Source organism: Martes martes (genome assembly GCF_963455335.1).
Source record: "Martes martes genome assembly, chromosome: 2".
Taxonomy (NCBI): domain Eukaryota; kingdom Metazoa; phylum Chordata; class Mammalia; order Carnivora; family Mustelidae; genus Martes; species Martes martes.
The window spans coordinates 172441045-172447044 of record NC_137889.1 but is presented as its reverse complement, the minus strand read 5'-3'; positions in this window follow the sequence as shown (position 1 = coordinate 172447044).

Sequence of the window (6000 nt, the reverse complement as noted above, 5' to 3'; positions counted from 1 at the left end):
GGAGGGCTTTTGTTCATTGATGGTAGCTCTCGTGTTTTAAGTGCCTACTGTGTACCAGGCATTGTGCCAAATACTTTCTGACTGTTCCCTCTGTCAGTCCTCATGGCAAGTACTGTCCTAGAACCACGTCCAGATGGAGGAACTAAAGCACAGAGAAGTTTAGTCTCTTGTCCTCTAGATAGCCTAAGTAATATGGTAACTCCAGACGTGAAGGTGGAAGAGGAAATTCTAGAAAAGGCTAATGAAGATAAGCTTTCAAGTATAAGAACCATGAAATTTAAGTAAGCGCTGACACGGGTAAGGCTGTAGAAAGATAAAGCTCAGAAAACTGAAAATGGATCAAAATAGAAAGTGGAATCAGAGGGAGATCATTTATTCAACTCTCTGTTCAGTGCCAGGGAGAAACTCAGGGTGTGTTTGAGGGTTTCTTTACCAGAGAATAACACAATGACACTACATCTATCTAATCATAAGATTTCTGCAGAAGCAGGAGAAAACCCCAGAGTTTGAAAGTGTCTGTGATAAGGCAGAGATTTGGGGCTTTTCATTTCTTGTCTGGCTGCATTCCTATCTCTTTGGAACTATCAAGTTATCCCAGACATCTTGTTTGAAAGCATGGGACACCATAGAGAGGACCCACAGAAGGGACACAGGAGGACAGAAGGGGACATCTTTATTTTTTCAAGGAATTGGACCCAGGTGCCCATTATACCGTCTGCATATGTTTGGACTGACGCATGAGCTGTTTCCAGAACTATCTTCATGTCGCTATTAACTCTGTGATGTCTCCGAGGCTGTCTGCAAACCTGCTGTTGGCCGAGGACCCTGGTGAGCAGGCGTTTCCCAGTTTGAGGAAGTCCCTGTGGCTGGCGTGAGACTGAGGTCACTAGCATGCAGAGGGCTGGAGTGTGGACTCAGAGATTGGCTACATGGAATTTAGCCTTTTTCCCAGAACTGAAACTGGTCCCAATCCATTTGTTGGCTCAGCACTCGAGGAAGGCTATTTCAGGAAGCAAAGCCAGAAGGAACTAAGAACACAGTCATGTGTTCACGAGTGACTCACTCAGGGTTTCTACTCCAGCATGTGACCTTCAGGCCGCTGAATGCGTGGAGTGGGCTGCAAGTTAATGATTCGTGGTGGGAGGGTGAAGCTCTTTATCTGAGCAACTCCCTTCCATCTCTGGAGTGGCTTGAGTGACAGGTAGCATCCAGCATGAACTTTGGAGCCGGCCCGCCTGAGTCTGCTCTCTTAAGTGCCACCAGCTCTATGACCCTGGGAAAGTTATTTCATATCATCCTACTTTAGTTTTTTCATCTGTGAAATGGGCATCATACTCATACTTCACAGGATTGTGAGCATGATGTAAGGTAACACATGCATAGTGCTTAGCACAGTGCCTGCCGCATGGCCGTTGTAAGAGTTTGCAAGAAACAACCGTCAATCGCTAACCTCAAACACAGACATTTTCTTGTGATGACGTTAATGTTACATTCATTTTGTCTTGTACAGTTTGTGGAATGCTTTCATATATGTTATGTCCGTTGATCAGAGAGGATGGATCAGAGGATAGTAGTTAAAATGTTTCACATTTGTAAGTAATAGGCTGGTGAGAGTATAATCTAGGAAAGATAAGGAGAGAGGAATGCATTCCATTGCCCGGTTCCAGCCCAAGAGGAGGTTAGGGAAGATGGCCCCACCAATGTTGATTGTGTAGCCTGCCTCCTAGCAAGCTCTGTGGGCCTCCAGGGTGGGAGTGTTTCTCCAAGGACCTGACCCAGAGGAGAACCTGGACCACTGACCCGGGTGGGGGGTAAATGAGATGACCTGTTGACAAACAGAGACCCAAGAAGCTCTACCTTTCCCATGGGGCCTGTTTTCCAAGAGGCAGCCTTTCGGCATGGAGAGCATCTGAGAGGTCAAAGCCTTTCCTTTCTGGAGCCAGGCCGTGGAAGCTTGTTATGTGTGAGAAAAGGCACAGAGAAAACCGTGAAGAAACCAGATTTTTCTCTTCAAGAGAAAAATGGCCAAATGGCACCGTGCGCTTGGTCAACAGAATAGCCTCACTTGTCCCCTCTGTGCTAAACCCAGGACAATCCTGAGCAAACCCAGAGGGGTTGGTCACCCTCGGCACATGGTAGGCCTGGATCAAAGTGGCCCAAGGGGGATTCAGGACCAAGCCATAGCTCAAATTTCAAAGCCAGGTAACTTGGTGAGCCTTCTTCATAGATAGCTTCTCAGGTGATAACTTCCTTGAAGGTAGCTGTGCTAATAATTTCCCTTTGTGAACCGTAGCATTCATTGAGTGTTTCTGTGGGGCCAGTAGCCTCTCCCCGGGTCAGGGTTTCTCAGCCCTGGGCACAGTTGATATTTTGGATTGTTGTAGGACGTTATCCTGTGCGTTGTAGAATGTTTGGCGGCGTCCCTGGCCTCTACCCACCAGAGGCAGTAGCATCTGCCACCAAAAATGTCTTCAGGAATTGCCAAGTAACTTCTGGGGTGGGGGTGGGACAGAAGGCTCCAGCTGAGAACCATTGCTCCAAGGTCCATAACGGCTGCCGTGTATTAGGAAATCGACCACCTGATCATCTTGGTAACCTGTCTGTCTCTTCATTTTTTGTTCTCTCCCTCCAGTTTTGCCCCTCCTGATACTTTGATAGCTGCCTCACTCTACTCTCCTCCTGTTGTCCATGGTCATGGGTCATTCATAAGTTTATGAAATTCTAAAACATACCCACAGAACACAGGTTTGTCTAACAGTCTGGAATAAGTAATTTCATTGAGTTTTCTAGAATCTGTGGAAATTCTTTCTTGCCTTAACCTCTTCATTTATCTCAGTAGGGGATCCTCTGAGGTTCACTGGAATGGAGCGAATAAAAGTCTTCAAGGTTTCTTAGAAAAATCGTAATTAAATTCGATCCTCTTACTGGAAAGCTTGTTTCCTCTCATGGTACTCGCGTTGCTTAGGCTGCTTCTGAAATAATGAAATTATAATCCGCGTAGAAACCGTAGAGGAGCTCCTTACCTTCTTGGAGGAGATTTTTAATCTTAAAAGTCTAATGACCCAGAACACCTGCAGAGAGGCTGTGGAACCGAAGACCGTTCACACCACGTAAATCCTTTCACCCGTTCAATCAGCCCCTGTCCTTCTAACTACTTAGATGAAAAAAATATTCTGAACATTGCTCTAGAGCAGCTCTAAAACCTTTGCGGCAAAAGGTCATGTGGTCTACCTTTTGGCCTTTAACAAATGAATATTTAAACCAAAGATGTCTAATACTATTTATAAAGTTTTTCAGAAATGGAAATTTTGATTATCTTTATTAGTAAACTGTTCCAGGTTTTACATACCTCGGAGACAAAGTTTCTTCCTTCTCTTACCCGCTGAAGACAATTCCTCTTTATAATATTTATTTTATGAGAACAAAATGTATTCTAATTACAAAAATAACAGGGCCACTAGAGGAGAAGAACACAAGGGTGAAAATAAATATCATTGGTAAAGCCACAGCCCAGAGATAATGCAGATCATGTTTCTGGAATTAAGCATCTTTAAAAAATGCATATGATATGCGCTTATCGGATTAGCTTTTCTCCTGTTCAGTTCTTACTAGGGACAGAAAATATTTCCACAATTTTGTGGTGAATTTTAATATATTTTACTTCTAAGTGCGTAAACAAGGAGTTTCATAAGAGAATTAAATTGACAAAGAATGCATAATGATGAAGATAGAACTTTTTCATTTTTAAGTGTTTTTATTCAAATAGGTACAGTTATCAACTTTGTAGTTTCTCATCTGTCCTTCAGGAATTTATTCTATGCAAATAGGCACATTTATAGCTTCTACTCTCTTTTTCCACAAAAAGTAGACTCTCAGGTGAATTGTTTTGAGCTGTTTTTCTTCACTTGGCAGTACCTTTTAGAGACCTCTCAATCTTAGTGCATTGAGGGCTTCCACGGTGATTTAAAAAAAAAAAAAAATAGCCACACTGGGGGCACCTGGGTGGCTCAGGTTATGATCCCTGGGTCCTGGGATCAAGCCCCACATTGGGCTCCTTGCTCTGCAGGGAACCTGCTTCTCCCTCGGCCTCTGCTGCTCCCCCTGCTTGTGTTCTCTCTCTTGGTCACTCTCTCTCAAATAAATAAATAATCTTAAAAAAAAAAAGTATTAAAAAAAGCCACATTGTATTCCATTGCATGGATTTACCCTAATTTATTTAACTACTCCCCTGTTGATGAATATTTGGTTGTTTTCCAGTCTTACTATTAAAAACGTTGCTGAAGTAAATTATCATGTATACGTCATTGCATAAGCAAAAAAATGTATCTGTAGGTTAAATTCTCTGAAGTAGAATTGCTAGATTAATGAGTATTTGCAATTGTAATTATAATAGATATAATAGGCATGTAATAGATTCAGTAATTATAATAGGTATATGATATAGATAAGTGTCCTCTGTTGGGATTATACCAAGATATACTCCTGTTGGAAATGAATGAGAGTACCAGATTCCCCACAGCCTTCCAATATCTTACGTTAATATGTTACTATCAAACTTTAGGATTTTTGCCAGTCTGATAGATAAGAAATATTTCAGTGTACTTTTAGTTTGCATATTTTCATAAGATAAAGATTATTTGTACCCTGCCAAGTATCTGATCATCTCCTCTGCCCATTCTTCTATTGCTTTATTGATCCTTTTTTTCATTAATTTGTATGAGCATTTTATGTATTACCCAAACAAGCTCGTAGTGGTACGAGTTGTGGATCTTTTCCTTTATCTTTTGATTTTGTTTGTGGTTTAAAAAATTTTTGTGTATAGTTGAATTTATCAGTCTTTCATGATGGCTTTTGGTTTATGAGTCAGAAAGATCTTTCTCATTTCAAGGTTATGAAAGAATTTTCCCGTAGAATTTTTGTGGTTTAGGTTTTTGCATTTATATATTTGAGCCACTTGAAATTTATCCTGATGTGAGATAGGAGGTAGAGATCCAACTTTGTTTTTTTCTAAATGAATACCTAGATGTCCCAGCAATATTCATTGAATAGACCCAGTCACTATTGGCACGAGAGTCCTCTTTCACCGTCTCCTAAATTCCCATATGTCCTTGGATATATTTCTGGATTTTTATTCCATCCTGTTGCCAGTATTTGAATTCTCAAACAGGTCTCTGTTTTGTCGTTCTATTTCTCCGTCTATGAATTGGGGATTCTGTTTTAAAAAAATTGTTTTAGCATTTAATCTATTTGTGACTAGACCGTGTTTAATTAAGTCCATTACCCACTCTCTGGCTTTTGCTACTCTCGTCATGTATTTTAATTCTCTTTATAGCATTTAAATTTTATTAAATATTTGTTTCTATGGAAACCCTTAAGACATGATTGTTTTATATAAACAATGTTTATTTAAATTTACCATTTTTCTTCCTCTTCATTCTAGCCCGTATTCTCTGAATTTCCGTCTTGGACCACTTTCCTTCTGTTAAAGGGCATCCTTTAGGGGCAGTCTGCTTGTGACAGACCCTATTCATTTGGCTGAATATGTCATTATTCATTTTTTTAAAAAATTTTTTTAAAATTTATTTATTTGTTAGAGAGAGAGAGAGAGAGAGCGAGCGAGCACAGGCAGACAGAGTGGTAGGCAGAGGCAGAGGGAGAAGCAGGCTCCCCGCCGAGCAAGGAGCCCAATGTGGGACTCGATCCCAGGACGCTGAGATCATGACCTGAGCCGAAGGCAGCTGCTCAACCAACTGAGCCACCCAGGCGTCCCAAGTCATTATTCATTTTTGAAAGGTATTTTCAATGAAAACAGCATTCTTAATTTATAGTTTTGGTTTGTTCTCCAGCACACTAAAGATTAACATTCTACTGTTTTCTGGCTTCCATTGTTGGTGCTAAGAAGGCAGTTGTCAGTCTCAACTATTAACCCTTTGAAGGTAATTGCATTTTGTATAATAAGCATAGTTTATATTCTGTCTAATAACTTTCTTGTGAGTTTAG